General features: G+C 45.7%; 15 non-coding genes and 1 pseudogene across 15 annotated transcripts; 3 read left to right on the top strand and 13 right to left on the bottom strand.

Annotated features, from left to right (window-relative positions):
• Window positions 1-10,107: 10,107 nt before the first annotated feature.
• On the bottom strand, window positions 10,108-10,298 carry LOC140320225 (U2 spliceosomal RNA). Its single transcript, XR_011918093.1, has one exon. It is a non-coding gene; the product is annotated as a U2 spliceosomal RNA (small nuclear RNA).
• Window positions 10,299-10,565: 267 nt separating this feature from the next.
• LOC140265726 (U5 spliceosomal RNA) lies at window positions 10,566-10,679 on the bottom strand. Its single transcript, XR_011906424.1, has one exon. It is a non-coding gene; the product is annotated as a U5 spliceosomal RNA (small nuclear RNA).
• A 659-nt stretch (window positions 10,680-11,338) lies between these two features.
• Window positions 11,339-11,502, top strand: LOC140266149 (U1 spliceosomal RNA). Its single transcript, XR_011906805.1, has one exon. It is a non-coding gene; the product is annotated as a U1 spliceosomal RNA (small nuclear RNA).
• A 608-nt stretch (window positions 11,503-12,110) lies between these two features.
• LOC140320459 (U1 spliceosomal RNA) lies at window positions 12,111-12,274 on the top strand. The gene has a single exon (XR_011918307.1). It is a non-coding gene; the product is annotated as a U1 spliceosomal RNA (small nuclear RNA).
• Window positions 12,275-12,876: 602 nt separating this feature from the next.
• Window positions 12,877-13,040, top strand: LOC140265657 (U1 spliceosomal RNA). The gene has a single exon (XR_011906361.1). It is a non-coding gene; the product is annotated as a U1 spliceosomal RNA (small nuclear RNA).
• Window positions 13,041-13,195: 155 nt separating this feature from the next.
• LOC140320844 (U5 spliceosomal RNA) lies at window positions 13,196-13,309 on the bottom strand. Its single transcript, XR_011918620.1, has one exon. It is a non-coding gene; the product is annotated as a U5 spliceosomal RNA (small nuclear RNA).
• Window positions 13,310-13,708: 399 nt separating this feature from the next.
• Window positions 13,709-13,899, bottom strand: LOC140320151 (U2 spliceosomal RNA). The gene has a single exon (XR_011918025.1). It is a non-coding gene; the product is annotated as a U2 spliceosomal RNA (small nuclear RNA).
• Window positions 13,900-14,166: 267 nt separating this feature from the next.
• On the bottom strand, window positions 14,167-14,280 carry LOC140266029 (U5 spliceosomal RNA). Its single transcript, XR_011906701.1, has one exon. It is a non-coding gene; the product is annotated as a U5 spliceosomal RNA (small nuclear RNA).
• Window positions 14,281-14,689: 409 nt separating this feature from the next.
• LOC140320507 (U2 spliceosomal RNA) lies at window positions 14,690-14,872 on the bottom strand. The gene has a single exon (XR_011918348.1). It is a non-coding gene; the product is annotated as a U2 spliceosomal RNA (small nuclear RNA).
• Window positions 14,873-15,145: 273 nt separating this feature from the next.
• Window positions 15,146-15,262, bottom strand: LOC140320780 (U5 spliceosomal RNA). Its single transcript, XR_011918561.1, has one exon. It is a non-coding gene; the product is annotated as a U5 spliceosomal RNA (small nuclear RNA).
• A 409-nt stretch (window positions 15,263-15,671) lies between these two features.
• On the bottom strand, window positions 15,672-15,869 carry LOC140320641 (U2 spliceosomal RNA). Its single transcript, XR_011918445.1, has one exon. It is a non-coding gene; the product is annotated as a U2 spliceosomal RNA (small nuclear RNA).
• A 4,224-nt stretch (window positions 15,870-20,093) lies between these two features.
• On the bottom strand, window positions 20,094-20,264 carry LOC140320657 (U2 spliceosomal RNA; annotated as a pseudogene).
• Window positions 20,265-20,539: 275 nt separating this feature from the next.
• Window positions 20,540-20,653, bottom strand: LOC140320842 (U5 spliceosomal RNA). The gene has a single exon (XR_011918619.1). It is a non-coding gene; the product is annotated as a U5 spliceosomal RNA (small nuclear RNA).
• Window positions 20,654-21,039: 386 nt separating this feature from the next.
• Window positions 21,040-21,230, bottom strand: LOC140320306 (U2 spliceosomal RNA). The gene has a single exon (XR_011918166.1). It is a non-coding gene; the product is annotated as a U2 spliceosomal RNA (small nuclear RNA).
• A 267-nt stretch (window positions 21,231-21,497) lies between these two features.
• On the bottom strand, window positions 21,498-21,611 carry LOC140265772 (U5 spliceosomal RNA). Its single transcript, XR_011906466.1, has one exon. It is a non-coding gene; the product is annotated as a U5 spliceosomal RNA (small nuclear RNA).
• Window positions 21,612-21,998: 387 nt separating this feature from the next.
• On the bottom strand, window positions 21,999-22,189 carry LOC140320230 (U2 spliceosomal RNA). Its single transcript, XR_011918098.1, has one exon. It is a non-coding gene; the product is annotated as a U2 spliceosomal RNA (small nuclear RNA).
• Between the last annotated feature and the right edge of the window lie 129 nt (window positions 22,190-22,318).

The following is a 22,318-nucleotide window of genomic DNA, read 5'->3' as shown; positions in this document are numbered from 1 at the left end:
GTTCGCCTTATTTGTGTTAAAAACACAGTAACGGCACACATAACTGAGACTGCGCCTTTTAGTACGGTGCGCCGTATGGTCGTGAAAATACGGTACCTAGAACCTCCCTAAAATAAAAAAAAAACACGGAAAAATTACGAAAAACCCTTTTGGCAGGCACATATTGCGATGTCGCCTATAAGTAGGTAAAAAAAAAATGCGTGCCAAGAACATCCCTGAAAAAAATATGCGGAAAAAAAAAGACGTACGATAAAATTCGGAAAAACCTATATGTTAGGCCCATATTGCGATGGTGGAAAACGGCCCGAAAGGTGTGGACTACAACATATTTAAATCTCATGAAGCTGTGATTAAATTTATTTTTTTTGTCGAGTCATCCCAATGCATTTCTATGAGGATTCTGAACATTTTTTTTTAAATCAATAAGGTTTTAACTGAGTTTCTTGCTTGCCATCTTTTTCTTGATCTACAAAAATAAGCAGTGCTTCTCTCACCATCTTCTGGCTCTGGATCTTATTTAAGCCTCTTCTACTTTTTTTTTTTTAGATAAATCTCTTCAAGTTTTGTTTGCAGAGTCAGTAGTTTCTGTTTATCACCATCAGTTGGTGATGCTTTATTACAACAACCGTCTATTTCTTTAATTAAACAAAGTTCTGCTAGTGTTACTTCTGTTAAATGATTTCCCAAAATAAAGGGAAAATTCTCCAATTTTAAATGTTAAAAACTCCTTTTTAGAAACACAGGAACTTGGAGTCCTTTGCCATCACTGCAGAAATTAGAGATTTTATACCATCACAATATGCTCGACAGTTTAATAAAGTTGAATTAAACTTCCAGGAGCCCTTATTTCTGCAACTGCCACCAGGGGGTTTAAAACCCAGTTTAATACCAGAGTGATCTGAAAAAGGGGCTGCTGACACAGCAGTTTGAAGCAGAAATGAACCAGAAGTCCATTCTGGATTTGGTTTGAACCAGGAATACTCTTAAGTGTTAGGGTGATTAAAGCTGTATCTACTAAGTTACGATAAGACAGGGTTATGAGAGCTGTGATGACTCTTGGAAGGGTATCTGTCCAGATATTCATCATAAACCATGTTGTAATATCCTCCCACAATTACACTTGCAAATGGATAGGTAATTTTAAGATTTTCAATATTACCAGAAAGCTCTGCAAGTAATAGTTTGTTGGGCTGAGTTGTTGAAGTCGTAGATATTAACAAGAATACAATACTGATCAATATTCAAAACACAGATTAGCCAGTGACCATTGTTACTGAGTTTAGCGGCCACCAATTTACCGGGAAAGTTACAGAAAAGAATGGCCAGCCCCGCTGATTTCTGGAGCCATGGTCAAAGATAATTTGGTTAATCCAGAAACTTTCATCGTCTGGTTTTGAGTGTATTTCCTGTAACAAAATAAAGTTTGCTTTCTCGCCCCTACAAAATAAAAAGATAGATTCTCACTTAGTGATATCTCTTAAGCCCCTAGCATTCAAGGAAATACAAGAAAAATCAACATTCATTGTGAATCACAACTAGCAACCGCTAGTAAACAGACTGAGTGAAGAGAAATAAAAAGTAAGAAAAAGCCCAAAAGTTAAGTTTAGGCAATGTCCCTTCAATATCAAAATACCTTTAACTTAACCATCAAATCTTTTTATCAGCAGAGAAAAGCAAAACCCTGTGTTTTCCCCTCATTCTTTATCTTCTTTCTCTGACACTTCCTCTTCAGAATCAGAGTATTCCTGCTGGACATTTAAAGGAATCTGTTGGAGAACCTGTTCAGCAGTGAAACACACAGCCATGACTGCAGCACATCGAAGACGACGACGTGTCCCAAAGACGATATTAGCATCGTGTTTTCCTACATGGCAAATGTGAATAAAGACAACATTTCACTTTTATAATCTTGGGCTCAGTCGGGGAAGGTCATCGTATTTCAAGTGTGGTAATATCACCGCTGAGAAGATGTGGTAAATTAAGGAGACTTCTTGCTGTAACTTTCCCACATCTCTCGTCGTAACCAGCTTATTCTTCTTCTACACATCTATGAGTCTTTAACATCGTATAACTCTGACTCACTGCCCCCTAGTGGACATGTATATCTCCACACAGTATTTTCACAGTGATCACATCCCTCTCCCCTTAAGGATTTTCTATACAACTCACAGAACCTTATAAGTGTCTTTAACTCTGGTTAAGTGCCAACCAACACCATTAACTTTCACTTTAATTCAACTTAAAATCTTTAAGATAACTGGGCAACTTAGTTTCCCTTTTTAACTGTCTCTTTACTGGAGTTGCATTTGTTGCAGTTCCTTGTTCAGTCTCTGATCTTCCTACAGCTTCAACGGCTGCTGGCTTCTCCAACTTGCACTGAGTAGCACCTCCTCAGCGTCCAGCCATGCTTCATTTGTTTCCTTCGGCCTGTCTTGGCTGAATAGAGTCAGCTGGTTGGCTGCTGTTGCATTTTCCTGGTCTCTGGTGGTGAGTGTGAATCTGGTCCACATGTCTCCTCACTACTCTCCCATCACCCAGCATCACTTTGTATGACACTGGTCCAGTCACTGGTCAATTCCCGGGATCCACTTGGGTCCTAGACTGAAGTTCTGGGTCAACACTGAGTCTCCTGTTTTGAACCAGCGTCCTCTTGCTTTCTTGTTGTGATCTTTTATCTGTCTTTCTTGGTTTTCCTTCACTCTCCTGCTTAGATCTGGGTGGATTGAATCCAGGGTGCAACGTAGCTTCCTCCCAAGAAGTAGCTTGACTGGGGATAGATCCGTTGGAGTGTGAGGAGTCACTCTGTAGCTAAATAACAGTCTGGCTACTTTAGCCGTCAGTGTGCCTTCTGGACATTTTTTCATCATTCTCTTGAATGTTTGTACCCCTCTCTCTGCTAACCTATTACTGGCGGCATGGTAGGGTGCAGAGGTCACCTGACGGATACCTTTTTTTTTTTTTTAGGAAGTCTCTGAACTCGGTGCTGGTAAAACAAGTACCATTATCAGACACCAACAACCCAGGCAGTCCATGGTTACTGAAACTTGTTCGCAGGCACTCGATTGTGGCGGCTGAAGTGGCAGATTTCACTGGATACACGTCCATCCACTTTGAATGTGCATCAATGAGCACAAAGAACATTTTGTCCATAAATGGTCCAGCATAATCCACGTGGATACGGCTCCACGGTTTTTCAGGCCAATCCTAAGGATGTAATGGAGTTGGAGCAGGAATGTTGCGGTGCTCTTGACATGTTGTACAGGCCTTTACAGTCTCCTCCCCCTCTTTGTCCGAGAGTACTGAATCTTTGTCTGTCCACGCTTTCACTTCATAGGCTGTCACCAGTGTGATGTCAGAGCTCTACAGCATGAGAACTCTCTCACTTCACTTTTTCTGGTAAAGGAAGGCGGCTCAGAGCATCCGCATTGCAGGGATACTTCCCTTCCTTATACACTATCGTGTATTCGTAGGCTCTCAAGGTTACCGCCCACCTTTGGATTCTGGATTAAGTGGAAGATGGGAAGGAGCAAGTGCTATGGGAGGGTCGTTTATGCGCTGTAGGTCCTGATTACAGCAAAAAAAAACTACAATTAAAAAAAAAAAAACGCAGCCCCGGAGCAACTCCAGAGGACTGTAGATGTTGTCTCACTCAGTGACCCGAGGACAACGAAAGACTTAAAGACTGAAGAAAGTTAAAAATCCAGCAAAGACCACAACTTTTTCTTTGTTAAGCCACTGAACTCTGAGCTATGAACCCTTCAGGCAGAAAAAAGGCTCCTAACTCAAGGGATGAACCAGTGTTGTGTCGACACAGAACAGACAACTTAGCAAAGAAGCCATTTTAAACTGGATCTTTAGGCACTTTGTCACAAAGACACATCATTTGTTCCCATTTCTTTAGCTGCATCTATGAAAAACAGCAAAGAAAACACTGTTTGACAGACAGAAAATAGGATTTCTGCAGCAAAAAGGTGATTCGTGTTTAGCCGCATGTCTTCATTCAATCGCTGGTTGTCTAGATGGTGTCCAGCAAACAACGTGGGCTACATAGATAATTGGCAATCTTTCTGGAGAAAACCTGGTCTGATGAGGAGAGACGGCATCCATCCCACTTTGGAAGGAGCGGCTCTCATTTCTAGAAATATGGACGAATTTATTAGTCATCCAAAAACATGACAACCCAGGGTTGAGACCTGGATGCAGAGTTGTAGTCTTACCCACTTCTCTGCGGCTTCCCACCTGATGCTGCCCCCCCCCCCCCCCCCTCCTCAATCAAAAAACACAAAATGAGCAAATCCTCTTGTGCAAAAAAATTTAAAACAGAAACTTTAACTGAACAAAAACATCAAACTATTAAATGTGGTTTGCTGAATATTAGATCTCTCCCTTTGAAGTCTCTGTTAGTGAATGATTTGATCTGTGATCATCATATTGATATATTTTGTCTTACAGAAACCTGGCTGCAGCAGGAGGATCATGTTAGCATTAATGAATCAACTCCCTCTGACTATTTAAATGTTCACGTTCCTCCAACCACAGGCAGAGGAGGAGGAGTGGCAGCTATCTTCAGATCAGGGTTACTAATCAGTCCTAGACCCAAGATTAGTTTTAGCTCTTTTGAATCTCTGATTCTCAGTTTTTCCCAAAGTGGAAATCACAAAAACCTCTTGTGTTTGTTGTTGTGTATCGTCCACCTGGCCCTTATTCTGAGTTTCTCTCTGAATTCTCAGAGTTTTTATCCCAGTTAGTGCTGAGTACAGATAAAGTCATTGTAGTGGGTGACTTTAATATTCATGTAGATGTTGAAAATGACAGCCTAAATATTAACTTTAATTCTATATTAGACTCTTGGATTTTCTCAAAGTGTTCACAGACCTACTCACTGCCTTAATCATACCCTTGACCTTGTGCTGACTTATGGCATTGAGAGTGAACAGTTAACAGTGTTCCCTCATAACCCTGTCTTGTCTGACCATTTTTTAATAACTTTTGAATTTACATTACTTGACTACACGGTTTCTGAGAAGAATTTTACAGGACATCCGGCAGGTTCTTACATTAACATCCAATGGCCCGGACATAATGAGGAGCCTGGATGAAAGTGGCTTCATCACAAGAAAGGAAAGGATTTCTTTGACACAAATTCTTGTGTCTTTCTTGATTGAGAGATTTGGAGAGAGGTATGTCAAATAAATATTGTTAATCTGGAGTCATAACCTAAACAAAAGTATTTGAGATTCTGATATTTCAACAATATCTGGACTATAAATTTGTAAAATTATAAAATAAATAGCTTGATCTGTAAACATGTAGACAGTACATTTGTTTTCATGATTCCTTTATTTATTGTTTCTATTTATTTACTGTATTTACAGGCCAACTACAAACATTAAGGAATTTCACACGTTCATTGGTGCCTGGCTGATAAATCCAACAGTGGCTATGTGAGTTTATTTTTCCTCGTTCACATGGAAAAGGATGGCGACTTAAACATGCTTTTTCTAACGATCTGAATTAATTTGATAAAAAATGGTGTCCTATAAGTGCATTTGTTTATTAACGTTACTTTTACCACATTTGCCTTAACTGTTCATTATTTGTAATGATGTGTCTCGTCTCTACTGCAAAACTTATGGGATGATAAAAGTTCTCTTATTTATTTCCAGGAAATATGGTACACCAAAAGCTGCAGTTGTACGATTGCTGGAAAAGCTACCAGCTATCCAGCAACAGGCTTTATCGAAGAGAGACTAAGGAATGTCAGGAAGAGGATGAACCGTGCCACAAGAAAGTGCCACAACTGAGCCAACAACAAAGGCCGTGCATACCAGGTAACACAGGCTCCCTTTTATTCTTCAAGTCTTAGGTTCTTCTTAGTTGTTTAATTCCTGATTTTGGCGAATGAAGAAAGTATGGGGGGACAAAAGCTGACAACACTGACATAATAATTTACAAGTAAAGTCCTGGCATTTTTTGACACTCCCACCTTTATAAAAACTTTCATAAACAAAGAAAACCCACATACCTTTGTCCTGTCATAGAATCGACCAGAAGAGCGGTCACTACAACAAAAAGAGTGGCTGAAAAACAACTCTGAACCCTTTTCCCAGGTTCAGTCGTATATGGAGACCGCCTTGTACCGTGCAAAGTGGATACGGTCAAATAACACCAAGAGTATCTTGGAGATACTGACTGAGCACCCTCACCTCACCAGTGCAGGCATGGTATGGGACCACTGGTACAGGACCACTGGTACATCTTCCATCCACACCGTATCTAGGTTTTAAAGGACGTCCTTTTTTGGTTGGTGATGCATGGTGAGGCAGCACCAAAACTATTTGACACGTGGCTGGCAGATTATACTGCGAAGGCCCTGCTATTGGCCAAAAAAGATTGATGTGGACGAGATGACACCGGGTAAGTTAAAACTAACTCTATTGTTTGCTGTACTGCAGAGAATCTGTGATTCATTTTCTTTTTGTCACATTTGTCATTATGTCGAGACACAAACTATCAACATTGTTGCCCTACAGATGCCAAAGGGTAACTGTCACTAAGACTGCTACCCGACATGGTGACACTCACTTTGTCCATCTTTGTTTGTGTTTTTCTTAGATTGGAACAAATATGGTGGAGTTTCTCCAGCGAGACAGGCCCTTCCCCTCTGTCCTGGCCCTGGGAGAGCCTCAGGATTGTGCATCACAGTCATTTGTAATCTTTGCAGATCAGGCACTCTCTCAGGCAACACTGTTAGCGGCAGTCGATGTATGCTTTAAGTCATTCTATGTCTTTGACATGAACTACCCAAAGGCGTGTTCTCCTGCCTGGGAGTCTTTGCAACAATCTGTATATCAGATAAAGGGACCGGAGTCGACACCAGTGACATTTTTCCAATACTGCATTGCTAAATTGTAGACTGTAGTTTCAGTGAACTGTCAAATTTTGTGGAAAATAAAGACATTGTAAAAACTTTTTTTTTTTAATTACTCACTGAAAACCAGCGGGTCTGAGGTCACCTGAAAGCAGGCCACCACGCAGAATCCCACGGACGTGCTCCCGAGACAACCGTCCATAGACAGCTGACACTAACCACGTTGCCACAACACTATACAAAGAAAGAAAAACAACGTGACCCAAAGGGGAGACGCCACTACAGCTTAACAGGAAAACTCCAAACACAGCGCCTCGGGGCGGCAACACTTACCTTCTCTTTGGACCACGCACAGCCGACTTTCCCAAGAGAGAAAAACAAAGAAAAAAAATCGAAAACTAATCCAAACGCTTCCACAGATACCAAACCTTCAAAGTCCAGCCCGACTCCCAAAACTTCCAGCAATACGGAGACAAAACGGCGATCACCACCTGACCAAACGCGCACCAGGCTCTCATCAGCTGATCAATGAGTAAAGCAAAGACACGTGTGGCAAAAAAATCTACACCCCCAATTATCCAACAAATCACCGACCACGAACGGACCCCATTTCTCACAACCTGGATCTTTGGGTCATGCCAAGCCCGGAGTTGCACTAGTTTTAGAAGGTTTAACTAATTTATTTAACCAACAGAAAAACGAAAAAAACTAACAAACATTCCAAATGGGATGTGAACTTCAGTATTATCAGTGGTGTAGGATGTGCATGAGTGTAAAATGTAGTGGATGTGTGTTGTCAAGTGCATATAACTGAAAGGAAAATGAATGGTTCAAGGGGAACTCCGGTATTCTTAAACCTAGACCTTACCTAGGCATTATCTGTCTTTATTTCACCAATACTTTAAGACGAATGAATGAACGAACGTGTGCTATAGCTCTGTTAGCTCATAGCTGCTGTGTTGTTGTTATTGGCAGCTATCGGGGGGGGGGCTTATAGAGGGCTTTCTACACACTCGTCTATGCGCTGCTGCAGCACAGCTCATTCACTCCGTGCTCTGTGACAGTCGGATAATGTAGTTTGCTACTGATAGTTTTGTATAACATGGCAGGATATTTATCAGATTTTGACGATGTGAACGACAACTTCGAGTACGATGGACGTCCTTACCGGTGTTCCGTCGAGCCGCGGTTCCCCTCAGATACTGTTCCCCCTGTGTTAAAGTGGGGGAACGGTATCTGACAGCCAAATAACACCCGTCAGATACTGTTCCCCCTGTGTTAAAGTGGGGGAACGCATCCTGACGGCCAAATAACACCCGTCAGATACTGTTCCCCCTGTGTTAAAGTGGGGGAACGGTATCTGACAGCCAAATAACACCCGTCAGATACTGTTCCCCCTGTGATAAAGTGGGGGAACGGTATCTGATGGCTTTATTTCACTCGTCAGATACTGTTCCCCCTGTGTTAAAGTGGGGGAACGGTATCTGATGGCTTTATTTCACTTGTCAGATACTGTTCTCCCTGTGTTAAACTGGTTGATGGCGCCATCACTTTGAAGTAGTAGCACCATCACTTGGACCGTAATATTATTTCATAGAAACGTTGCAGTTTTTTACTATTAATGTCCCCTAATTTAAAATTATGTGTCTTCTCCCTTCTTTCCTATTAGAAATTAATGATCACACCTTTTACACAAATAAAAGCATCTGATGTGTCTGGACATCCAGAGCAGACATGGTGAAACCACCTCCCACACACATCACAGGATATCTGCAGAACAAAAAGATTTAGATTTATTGCACAATTTCTGACCTAAAGAACCACAATTTCTTAATAAAATGTTAACCAAAAGCTGATATAAGCTAAAAAAATACATAAATGAATACAGATACAATACATGCATTAGTCAAAGAACTTGAATTTTGAAAAAACATCCCTTTTGGACATAATATAAATAAGTTCAATAATATGTTATGGGATTTCAATTTGTTTTCTGTTTTTTCTGTGTTTATAGTTTTCATAATTTGTTATTTGTGTTTTGCCCAAAATAGTATTTGTTTTGATTAAATCAAACTTATTTATGTTTCATTATGTTTATTTATTCCCTGCATTTAGTTATTGTTAGTTACATTTGCATTTATGTTTCCTATTTCCCTGCTAGTTTTGCTCCACTGTTCAATCTCTTTCTCCCTCAGCTCTCCCCTCACACCTGCACCTTCTTTTCTTAGTATCACTGGTCCATTGTATCAGCATTCAACCTCCAGTATTTAAGCAACTCTCCTTGATTCGATTCTCACATAACCCTCCAGTTATTCTCCATGTAACCAGTCCCTTTTGCTCCTTGTTCTCGCTGTCATCTCCTGGTATGCAAGTTATCATTTATGGTAAAAATTCCACCAAATGACTACTTGTCGCTTCAACCCATAGCTTTGGTGTACCACACCATCTATTAACTTGACAATTACATTTTTAAAGAACAATGTACCCTGTAAAATACTGTACTATAATAATGTACCAGACACAATGGTTTCCTTGATTTATAAGAAATACATACCCACTTATCAATGTCTTTGGACATGCCTGGCCAGTAAAACCTTCTGGTTATAGCGTCTCTGGTTTTAACTATGCCACAGTGGGCACCAAAAGCACTGGCATGAAACTCCTTAAAGATTTGTTGGGCTTCCTCTTTTGCAGTCACAACTTTGCGCTTTGACTGGCAGTAATATAATACTCCATCTGTCAAAATATCACAAGTTGATAATAAAAATTAAAACAAAGCATATACATTGCTTAATTAAACAAAAATAATTAAAAACATAAGGAACTACCATTTTCAATATGAATGTATGTTAATGGGAGGTCGTGATGTGGTTAGTAATTTTCTAACCCACATACAGATTTTAAATGCCATTAATTTCTTAATTGCTTAGTGCGACAGGCTAAATACCGTGAAGTAATTATTCAATTGGTATATTATTGTGGCTAAATGGTCTTGCTGATAATTCCAATGTAGTGTAAAAAAAAAAAAAGGAAATACGGCTATAGGTACGATACAATTCTATATACCAGAAATTACTTATCGCTATATATATTAGGTAGGGGAAAGACTAGAGGCCTTTGAAAACATATACTCACCATCAAGGGCAAAGTCGGCGGCTTTGCATTCACTCCCTTTTCTCAGCAGACTAAAAGAAACTTCCATCCTGCACCACTGTTTGCTTTTTCACAAGAGCAGAGAAGAGCGCACCGTTCCCAGCGGCACTGCAGTACCGGGTCGATGCTTGGAGTGAACGGAGCAAGCTCCTTTTTCAACTCCTGATCCTAAAAATCCATTTAATATGTAGTCCTTGTATAGAGGACATATCAGATATTAAACTGATAAGAACAGATACTACACTTGATCTTAGCCAAAAGGCCGAGAAGCGATAACTGTCCACTGGTTCACGTCCGAGGGCCCTTCCTGGCACAATGCGCACTTGTCGCGGTGTTCTTTTTATGGCCATAGGTGGCCAGAGAGTCACTTTGCACCTCCGCTGCACTGAGCACTCTTCAGCCCTTTTAAATGGTATAACTTTGCACTCCCGCGAGCACCATTCAAGCAACATCGGCACAGTCACAACAAGTAAGGCGACTCTACTCAGGGAAGTCACTCTGCACAGGAACAAGATTTCTTTTGCACAGACAGAAAGGGCTTCACCCGCAAAGGTAAAGCCTGCCAAAAATAGAAACAACTCATTAGTGCTGCTCTCCACGGAAATCTTTAGTAAAAGGCGAAAGACTTGTACGATATGAAGAGAAACCAGAGTACGATTATCCGTCACTGCGGGAGCAGGGCACCAGGCCAGTTGGCATAGCCACCTTCCCCATGGTGAGCTTTGCTTGGTTGAGACGCTTGCTCCCCCTTGCTCCTCGGCTGACCAAGTAGGAACAATCGGGCCCTATTCGATGGCTGCCTTGTCTTTTACTCTGTGCAAAAGACAAGGCAGCCACAAACACCACGGGAAACACCGTATTGAGGCTTTGTTCTGAGCGCTCATTCGGTGTCGCGTTTCTTTCAAGCAATTCTCCCGGTTAGCCCGCACTCGGCTCGCTCCCAGAGCCGTGTTAAACTCTGCCTCGCATTCACTCCCTTTTCTCAGCAGACTAAAAGAAAATTCCATCCTGCACCACTGTTTGCTTTTTCACAAGAGCAGAGAAGAGCGCACCGTTCCCAGCGGCACTGCAGTACCGGGTCGATGCTTGGAGATGCGCTGAAAGAAATACATTTGTGCTGCAAGTTCCTTGGTTGTTTAAAAGAAGAAGTGATCAGAAAGATAATGAAAAGCCTTACTGTTTTAATCTGCAAACATTTTAGTTCCGGGGTAGCTGCTGCTGCTGGCATGGCACACAAGACAGTTGAAGTTGCAGCACCGTCCGGCCGAGTGAGGCACCTGGGAAAGAGGTATCAGCCTCTGACATTTCCAATTCATACTTACCTGGCAGGAGAGACACCATGATCAAGTAGGTGGTTCACTCAAGGCGAGGCTCAGTCATTGCACACCGACTGTACTGACCCTTGCGACTTCCCCAAATGTGGGAATCTTGACTGCATAATTTCTGGTAGTGGGGGACTGCGTTCGCGCTTTCCCCAGATTTGGCTGTTTAACATGAATATTTCTGGTCTACATTACCCTTTATTGACCTTGTGTCACTGTTTTAGCAACACCTGCCATCTTTAAAATGGATGTTTAGTAAGGTACGCTGATTGCTGCAGCATGTCTGCACAACAGATATGCAGCTGCGCAGTTGTCAGGTGAGGTCATACAGTGCAGTCACCCCAGGCAGGTGGGCATTGCCTTAGAGATGGGGAGGAACAAAATGAAAAAAAGAGGACATGTGACCACTGAAGTGGATGTTTAGCAAGGTTTGCCAAATGCTGCAGCATGTCTGCACTGGAGATATGCAGCTGCCCAGCCGTGAGGGTTTGCCTCAACTGGGAAATTTTCCAGTGTGGGTGGGTGTGGCTTTAGAGATGGGAAGTAGGGGAAAGAAATACATTTGTGCTGCAAGTTCCTTGGTTGTTTAAAAGAAGAAGTTATCAGAAAGATAATGAAAAGCCTTACTCATTTAATCTGCAAACATTTTAGTTTCGGGGTAGCTGCTGCTGCTGGCATGGCACACAAGACAGTTGAAGTTGCAGCACCGTCCGGCCGAGTGAGGCACCTGAAAAAGAGGTATCAGCCTCTGACATTTCCAATTCATACTTACCTGGCAGGAGAGACACCATGATCAAGAAGGTGGTTCACTCAAGGCGAGGCTCAGTCATTGCACACCGGCTGTACTGACCCTTGCGAATTCCCCAAATGTGGGAATCTCGACTGCATAATTTCTGGTAGTGGGGGACTGCGTTCGCGCTTTCCCCTGATTTGGCTGTTTAACATGAATATTTCTGATCTACATTATCCTTTTTTGACCTTGTGTCACTGTTTTAGCAACACCTTGCCATCTTTAAAATGGGTGTTTAGTAAGGTACGCCGAATGCTGCAGCATGTCTACACAACAGATATGCAGCTGCGCAGTCAGGTGAGGTCATACAGTGCAGTCACCCCAGGCAGGTGGACATTGTCTTAGAGATGGGGAGGAACAAAATGTTAAAAAGAGGACATGTGACCACTGAAGTGGATGCTTAGCAAGGTTTGCCAAATGCTGCAGCATGTCTGCACTGGAGATATGCAGCCGCTCAGCCGTGAGGGTTTGCCTCAACTGAGAAATTTCCCAGTGTGGGTGTGGCTTTAGAGATGGGGAGGAGGGGAAAGAAATACATTTGTGCTGCAAGTTCCTTGGTTGTTTAAAAGAAGAAGTGATCAGAAAGATAATCAAAAGCCTTACTGTTTTAATCTGCAAACATTTTAGTTTCGGGGTAGCTGCTGCTGCTGGCATGGCACATTAGACAGTTGAAGTTGCAGCACCGTCCGGCCGAGTGAGGCACCTGGGAAAGAGGTATCAGCCTCTGACATTTCCAATTCATACTTACCTGGCAGGAGAGACACCATGATCAAGAAGGTGGTTCACTCAAGGCGAGGCTCAGTCATTGCACACCGGCTGTACTGACCCTTGCGAATTCCCCAAATGTGGGAATCTCGACTGCATAATTTCTGGTAGTGGGGGACTGTGTTCGCGCTTTCCCCTGATTTGCCTGTTTAACATGAATATATCTGGTCTACATTACCTTTTTTGGACTTTTTGTCAAGCAACATCGGCACAGTCACAACAAGTAAGGCGACTCTACTCAGGGAAGTCACTCTGCACAGGAAAAGATTTCTTTTGCACAGACAGAAAGGGCTTCACCCGCAAAGGTAAAGCCTGCCAAAAATAGAAACAACTCATTAGTGCTGCTCTCCACGGAAGTCTTTAGTAAAAGGCGAAAGACTTGTACGTTATGAAGAGAAACCAGAGTACGATTATCCGTCACTGCGGGAGCAGGGCACCAGGCCAGTTGGCATAGCCACCGTCCCCATGGTGAGCTTTGCTTGGTTGAGACGCTTGCTCCTCGGCTGACCAAGTAGGAACAATTGGGCCCTATTCGATGGCTGCCTTGTCTTTTACTCTGTGCAAAAGACAAGGCAGCCACAAACACCACGGGAAACACCGTATTGAGGCTTTGTTCTGAGCGCTCATTCGGTGTCGCGTTTCTTTCAAGCAATTCTCCCGGTTAGCCCGCACTCAGCTCGCTCCCAGAGCCGTGTTAAAGTCTGCTTCGCATTCACTCCCTTTTCTCAGCAGACTAAAAGAAAATTTCATCTTGGGCTCCCTGAAACTTCCATCCTGCACCACTGTTTGCTTTTTCACAAGAGCAGAGAAGAGCGCACCGTTCCCAGCGGCACTGCAGTACCGGGTCGATGCTTGGAGTGAACGGAGCAAGCTCCTTTTTCAACACCTGTTCCTAAAAATCCATTTAATATGTAGTCCTCGTATAGAGGACATATCAGATATTAAACTGATAAGAACAGATACTACACTTGATCTTAGCCAAAAGGCCGAGAAGCGATAACTGTCCACTGGTTCACGTCCGAGGGCCCTTCCTGGCACAATGCGCACTTGTCGCGGTGTTCTTTTTATGGCCATAGGTGGCCAGAGAGTCACTTTGCACCTCCGGCCACCCGCTGCACTGAGCACCCTTTTAAATGGTATAACTTTGCACTCCCGCGAGCACCATTCAAGCAACATCGGCAAAGTCACAACAAGTAAGGCGACTCTACTCAGGGAAGTCACTCTGCACAGGAACAAGATTTCTTTTGCACAGACAGAAAGGCCTTCACCCGCAAAGGTAAAGCCTGCCAAAAATAGAAACAACTCATTAGTGCTGCTCTCCACGGAAGTCTTTAGTAAAAGGCGAATGACTTGTACGTTATGAAGAGAAACCAGAGTACGATTATCCTTCAATGCGGGAGCAGGGCACCAGGCCAGTTGGCATAGCCACCTTCCCCATGGTGAGCTTTGCTTGGTTGAGACGCTTGCTCCCCCTTGCTCCTCGGCTGACCAAGTAGGAACAATCCGGCCCTATTCGATGGCTGCCTTGTCTTTTACTCTCTGCAAAAGACAAGGCAGCCACAAACACCACGGGAAACACCGTATTGAGGCTTTGTTCTGAGCGCTCATTCGGTGTCGCGTTTCTTTCAAGCAATTCTCCCGGTTAGCCCGCACTCGGCTCGCTCCTAGAGCCGTGTTAAAGTCTGCCTCGCATTCACTCCCTTTTCTCAGCAGACTAAAAGAAAATTTCATCTTGGGCTCCCTGAAACTTCCATCCTGCACCACTGTTTGCTTTTTCACAAGAGCAGAGAAGAGCGCACCGTTCCCAGCAGCACCAGGTCGATGCTTGAAGTGAACGGAGCAAGCTCCTTTTTCAACTCCTGTTCCTAAAAATCCATTTAATATGTAGTCCTCGTATAGAGGACATATCAGATATTAAACTGATAAGAACAGATACTACACTTGATCTTAGCCAAAAGGCCGAGAAGCGATAACTGTCCACTGGTTCACGTCCGAGGGCCCTTCCTGGCACAATGCGCACTTGTCGCGGTGTTCTTTTTATGGCCATAGGTGGCCAGAGAGTCACTTTGCACTCTCCGCCCACCTGGTGCACTGAGCACTCTTCAGCCCTTTTAAATGGTATAACTTTGCACTCCCGCGAGCACCATTCAAGCAACATCGGCACAGTCACATCAAGTAAGGCAACTCTACTCAGGGAAGTCACTCTGCACAGGAACAAGATATCTTTTGCACAGACAGAAAGGGATTCACCCGGAAAGGTAAAGCCTGCCAAAAATAGAAACAACTCATGAGTGCTGCTCTCCACGGAAGTCTTTAGTAAAAGGCGAAAGACTTGTACGTTATGAAGAGAAACCAGAGTACGATTATCCGTCACTTCGGGAGCAGGGCACCAGGCCAGTTGGCATAGCCACCTTCCCCATGGTGAGCTTTGCTTGGTTGAGACGCTTGCTCCCCCTTGCTCCTCGGCTGACCAAGTAGGAACAATCGGGCCCCATTCGATGGCTGCCTTGTCTTTTACTCTGTGCAAAAGACAAGGCAGCCACAAACACCACGGGAAACACCGTATTGAGGCTTTGTTCTGAGCGCTCATTCGGTGTCGCGTTTCTTTCAAGCAATTCTCCCGGTTAGCCCGCATTCGGCTCGCTCCCAGAGCCGTGTTAAAGTCTGCCTCGCATTCACTCCCTTTTCTCAGCAGACTAAAAGAAAATTTCATCTTGGGCTCCGTGAAACTTCCATCCTGCACCACTGTTTGCTTTTTCACAAGAGCAGAGAAGAGCGCACCATTCCCAGCGGCACTGTAGTACCGGGTCGATGCTTGGAGTGAACGGAGCAAGCTCCTTTTTCAACTCCTGTTCCTAAAAATCCATTTAATATGTAGTCCTCGTATAGAGGACATATCAGATATTAAACTGATAAGAACAGATTTTTTTTTTTTTTTTTTATTACAAAACTTCCAAGAAACATTTAGAACAACATGACAAAACAGTCAAAGTAATGCTTTACATGTCCGACACAAAAACCATACAAACATAAGAAAACAACCACAAAGAAACACTACCCGCTCATGAAAATAAAGTCTTCCATCGCTCTCTTGCAGATGTCCGGCACACCCCTCCCTCCCATCCGAACTTCCTGGTACATCCACTCCCTTCTCACATATTCATACCCCCCCCATACAAAGGAAAAAACATCTCTCATGAAACTTCTCCTATATTGAGGAGGTAAAGGAAAAACATACGCTAGGTATAACAAAAATGGCAAAATATCAGCCTTCAAAACCAGCACTCTACCACTTAAGGAAAGTTGCCGGGATTTCCACAGTCCCATCCGCGAACGGGCTGCAGCCAGACGCCTTCCCCAATTTAATTCTGCACTCCCCTCTCCCTGAAACTCTACCCCCAGGACTCTCACTGGGCCCTGGCACTGGGGCAGACCAGCTAGGCCTCCCACCCTACCAGCCCATGGTCCAAAAAACTTAATGGTGGACTTCCCTAAGTTCACCTTGGCCCCCGACACTATTGAAAAACTCTCCACCACTTCCAACAGCCGTGTGACCGACCTCTCTGTTGTCAAAAAAAAGGTCATGTCATCCGCATACTGCATCACTGTCAACTTGTCCGGACCTGCTCCAGGAAGGTGCAGACCCACCACACCCGGGTCCCCCCGCACCACCGAACCCAGCGGCTCCATGTAAGCCACAAAGAGCAGCGGGGAGAGTGGGCATCCCTGCCTCACCCCAGTTCTCTGTGCCACCACTGTACCCAAGTGCCCGTTCACCATAACTCTGCTCCCCACCCCCTTGTACGTGATCTCCAACCACTCTATAAAACGGGGCCCAAATCCCATCCTCTCCAAAACTGCAAAAAGAAACCTGTGGTTCACCCTGTCAAACGCTTTCTCCATATCTAACCCCACCAAACTCATATTCATCCCCCGCTCCTCCACCCAATGAATACAGTCCCTCACCAATCCCAGATTCCACTGTATTAGCCTTCCCTCCACCCCACACGTCTGATCCTCATGGATTACATGAGGTAGAGCCTTCCGAAGACGACCAACTAGGACTCGAGCCACAATTTTGTAGTCCACACAGAGCAACGTGATCGGCCTATAGCTTTCCATTCGCTCCCTGTCCCCTTTCTTATACAAGAGAGATATGACCCCCTCCCTCATTGTTTTCCCTAAGCCCCTCCCTTCCAAAACAGATTTAACCACCTCCCACACATCCCTCCCCAAAATCCCCCAAAAAAACAAAAAAAATTCCTTGGGCAGCCCATCAATCCCAGGCACCTTGCCTGATGGCAGCCCCTTCATGGCCTTCTCCACCTCTGCCATGGTCACCGGGCCCTCCATCCGCTCAACTATATCTCCAGGAACCCTTCTCTGCAGAAACCCTAAAAACCTTCCCAGGCCATCCTCACCCACAGCCCCCTCCCCAAAAACTTCCCCAAAAAACAGAGAAGCTACCTCCACCATCTCCAGTGGGTCTGTCACAGAACCCCCACCTTTCCCACGCAGCTGCGGGATACATGCCCTTGCCTGGGCTGTCTTAACCTGCTTGAAAAAGTAAGCACTGCAGCGTTCCCCCAACTCAAACTTCTCCTTTCTACACCGAAATAAAAACACCCTAGCCCTCTCCGTAAAATAAATCCCTAACTTACCCTTTACCGCTTCAACTGCCTCCCTATCCAACGTCTCCCCCTTATTCCCTGCTGTCACCAAAAATTGTAGTCTCCTCTGTAAGTGCACAAACTCCCTTCTCCTCTCCCGTGCTCTCACTGTGCTATATGAGATCGCCAATAGGCGAGTATTGTGTTTTACCCCCTCCCACCAGTCCACCACTGATCCGAAACAAGGCTTAAGATGTTCCCACACCCCATAATGGAAAGAAAAACTTTTCCGGAAAGCCTTTTCCTTCAAGATTTCACAATTTAGCCTCCAAAACCCCCTCCCAAAAAGGGGTGCCTCCACCTCAAAGGTCACCCGGAGTTGGCCGTGATCTGTGAACCAGAGGGGCGACACTGCAGCATCTTTCACCTCCACCACATTTGGCAAAAAAACAAAATCTATCCTACTGCGTGAACCCCTAGAATTTGACCATGTGAATCCTTCCCCTGACTTATCCACCACCCTGAAACTATCCTGTAAATTAAAGTCCATCACTACATCCCTCAAATAAGGCAAACTAAAATCCCCAATGCCTTCAAAAGAGACATTAAAATCCCCCCCCACAACCAAAACCCTGTTGGTAACACAAACATCAGGCAACGCCAAAAAAAGATCCCTCCGTCCCTGTGGTTCTGCTGGGGCATAAACAGTGATAAACCGAAAATAGACCCCCCTCCAGTCCGCATCAACCACTAGTACCCTCCCCTGTACCACAGAAAAACTCCCCGACACATGAAAATCCCTATCCCCAAATAAAATACCCACCCCACAAGAGTGAACCCCTCCCACCCCCCACCTTGAAATCCCCCTCTTCCATCCATCAGAGAAGACCCTTACATCTCCCCCATCCCTTAAATGAACCTGTAAAAAACAAACCTGGAAAGGGACCTGGGCCAAATAATGAAAAATCCCCCCCCTCTTCCCCTTATCTCTCATCCCCCTCACATTGACTGTTAAAACTGTAAAGGTCCCTTTCAGGCCTTCTCTTTCTCTCCCAGTAGGCCCTCGGAACCATTCCCCACAGACCCCCCCGATCCGTAGACCTCGCACTCCTCAAGGTAGGCCACACTGCTGGGCGACCTGGCCTCAAAAACAGAGCGTGACGAGCTCAGGGGTGAAACAGCCCCCCCCTCCCCTGGCCCAGTCCCCCCATCTATGTTATCAGCCCTTGCACCATCTTGGGTGCCCACGGAGGCTCCGCCCTCCCCTTCCGCACCCCTGCTTACTCCTTGATGCCTCTCGGAGGCCGCAGGTACCCCCTCCATTACATCAGACCCCCTGCAGGAACCCTTCGGCCCCAAGTCCACACCCAATGACCCCGAATGTCCTGGTGAAGTTGAAGGCACCTCTCCTTCACACGCACTGTCCATCGACTGAACGGCACCCTCTCGCTGTTTCTTCCTCCTCCTTCTTCCCTTCACCTGTGTTTCAGCACGGACCGCTTCAGCTGAGGACTCTGTGTAGTCCTCACCTGAAGAGACCCTCTGCCTCCTCACTCCACTGATCGCTGCCATCACCATCTCCACCGTCTCCTCCTCCGAACTCGCCGCACAATCTGCCCAGGATCCTATCAGCGGCAGACAGTCTCCAAAGCTCACCATAACACTCACACCTTCACGATCACCTCCCAAGTCCGATGGGTCTGCCGCTCCTTCTACGTTGCTCTTCCCTGGGACATCTCCATCTGCCATGAGCCCTTCCCCAGCCGGCGAGGCTGCGGCCGCCTCCGCAATCCGGACAGCAGCCCCCGTCCCAAGGCCCATCTTTGCCTCGTGGACCTCCTGACGCAACTCCTCCTGCGGCCTCTGCCTCCGGATCTCCAAACCTCCAGCCACTGTGGCGTATGTGCGGGTACGTTTGGGGCAGTCCCGAAGCAGGTGCCCCGCATCCCCGCACCCATGACAGTGCCGGGGTGCATCACAGGTGGCAGCACCGTGCCCACTTCCCCCACAGTTCCGGCAGCAAACTTGGACGCAGCCCGTCGCCAGGTGTCCAAACCTGCGACATTGTCTGCAAAACAGTGGCTGCCCGGAGTAAAAAAGAAATCCCCTGTCCGCCCCAATTGAAAAGTATGCAGGGGGGTGCTTTAATCCGTCCATGCTGTCTGGATCCTCCCCCAACAGCACCCTGAACTGCCTCCGACCTGTCCAGATCCCGAAACTGTCCCGCAGATATTTCGGCTGCATGTCCACTTTCCCGTACCTCCTGAGGAACCCAGCCACTGCCTCGTCCCCGACGTATGGGTTGTAAACGTGGATAGTCACAATCCTCAAATTCCTCTGGCAAAGAGGCACCACTCTGAACCTGGAAAAGGGCTCCATCTCTGCCTTTTCCTGAAATGTTGCTTGGATCTGATCGTACTGCTGCTGGCTGTTCAAAGTGAGATCATATTCCCCATCGGCTGCGTTCCATTGCAAACAGAAAATCTGTGCCGGATCAACTTTCAAACCTGCGACGATGACAGTTCTGACGAACCACTCCCGATCTCCAAAATGACTTTTCTTGTCTTTTAAAACAAACCTCAAAGAATTTCGCAAACCAGCATAAAATGCTGTCTGGGATGGATGTTTAATGACCATTTTTCCTCCAAAAAAAAAACGATACACCTAAATCATCCAGGCTCCTTACATCGCTTGGCTCTGGTAACTTAAACCACTTACTGCACTTGATCTTAGCCAAAAGGCCGAGAAGCGATAACTGTCCACTGGTTCACGTCCGAGGGCCCTTCCTGGCACAATGCGCACTTGTCGCGGTGTTCTTTTTATGGCCATAGGTGGCCAGAGAGTCACTTTGCACCTCCGCCCACCCGCTGCACTGAGCACTCTTCAGCCCTTTTAAATGGTATAACGTTGCACTCCCGCGAGCACCATTCAAGCAACATCGGCACAGTCACAACAAGTAAGGCGACTCTACTCAGGGAAGTCACTCTGCACAGGAACAAGATTTCTTTTGCACAGACAGAAAAGGCTTCACCCGCAAAGGTAAAGCCTGCCAAAAATAGAAACAACTCATTAGTGCTGCTCTCCACGGAAGTCTTTAGTAAAAGGCGAAAGACTTGTACGTTATGAAGAGAAACCAGAGTACGATTATCCGTCACTGCGGGAGCAGGGCACCAGGCCAGTTGGCATAGCCACCTTCCCCATGGTGAGCTTTGCTTGGTTGAGACGCTTGCTCCCCCTTGCTCCTCGGCTGACCAAGTAGGAACAATCCGGCCCTATTCGATGGCTGCCTTGTCTTTTACTCTGTGCAAAAGACAAGGCAGCCACAAACACCCCGGGAAACACCGTATTGAGGCTTTGTTCTGAGCGCTCATTCGGTGTCGCGTTTCTTTCAAGCAATTCTCCCGGTTAGCCCGCACTCGTCTCGCTCCTAGAGCCGTGTTAAAGTCTGCCTCGCATTCACTCCCTTTTCTCAGCAGACTAAAAGAAACTTCCATCCTGCACCACTGTTTGCTTTTTCACAAGAGCAAAGAAGAGCGCACCGTTCCCAGCGGCACTGCAGTACCGGGTCGATGCTTGGAGTGAACGGAGGAAGCTCCTTTTTCAACTCCTGTTCCTAAAAATCCATTTAATATGTAGTCCTCGTATAGAGGACATATCAGATATTAAACTGATAAGAACAGATACTACACTTGATCTTAGCCAAAAGGCCGAGAAGCGATAACTGTCCACTGGTTCACGTCCGAGGGCCCTTCCTGGCACAATGCGCACTTGTCGCGGTGTTCTTTTTATGGCCATAGGTGGCCAGAGAGTCACTTTGCACCTCCGCCCACCCGCTGCACTGAGCACCCTTTTAAATGGTATAACTTTGCACTCCCGCGAGCACCATTCAAGCAACATCGGCACAGTCACAACAAGTAAGGCGACTCTACTCAGGGAAGTCACTCTGCACAGGAACAAGATTTCTTTTGCACAGACAGAAAGGGCTTCACCCGCAAAGGTAAAGCCTGCCAAAAATAGAAACAACTCAGTAGTGCTGCTCTCCACGGAAGTCTTTAGTAAAAGGCGAAAGACTTGTACGTTATGAAGAGAAACTAGAGTACGATTATCCATCACTGCGGGAGCAGGGCACCAGGAAAAGTTGGCATAGCCACCTTCCCCATGGTGAGCTTTGCTTGGTTGAGACGCTTGCTCCCCCTTGCTCCTCGGCTGACCAAGTAGGAACAATCGGGCCCTATTCGATGGCTGCCTTGTGTTTTACTCTGTGCAAAAGACAAGGCAGCCACAACCACCACGGGGAACACCGTATTGAGGCTTTGTTCTGAGCGCTCATTCGGTGTCGCGTTTCTTTCAAGCAATTCTCCCGGTTAGCCCGCACTCGGCTCGCTCCTAGAGCCGTGTTAAAGTCTGCCTCGCATTCACTCCCTTTTCTCAGCAGACTAAAAGAAACTTCCATCCTGCACCACTGTTTGCTTTTTCATAAGAGCAGAGAAGAGCGCACCGTTCCCAGCGGCACTGCAGTACCGGGTCGATGCTTGGAGTGAACGGAGCAAGCTCCTTTTTCAACTCCTGTTCCTAAAAATCCATTTAATATGTAGTCCTCGTATAGAGGACATATCAGATATTAAACTGATAAGAACAGATGCTACACTTGATCTTAGCCAAAAGGCAGAGAAGCGATAACTGTCCACTGGTTCACGTCCGAGGGCCCTTCCTGGCACAATGCGCACTTGTCGCGGTGTTCTTTTTATGGCCATAGGTGGCCAGAGAGTCACTTTGCACCTCCGCCCACCCGCTGCACTGAGCACTC

Source organism: Leuresthes tenuis, unplaced genomic scaffold, assembly GCF_036924035.1.
Source record: "Leuresthes tenuis unplaced genomic scaffold, fLeuTen1.0.hap1 SCAF_12, whole genome shotgun sequence".
Lineage (NCBI taxonomy): Eukaryota > Metazoa > Chordata > Actinopteri > Atheriniformes > Atherinopsidae > Leuresthes > Leuresthes tenuis.
Note: the sequence above shows the minus strand (reverse complement) of the source record. Positions and strands in the feature narration are given on the sequence as shown.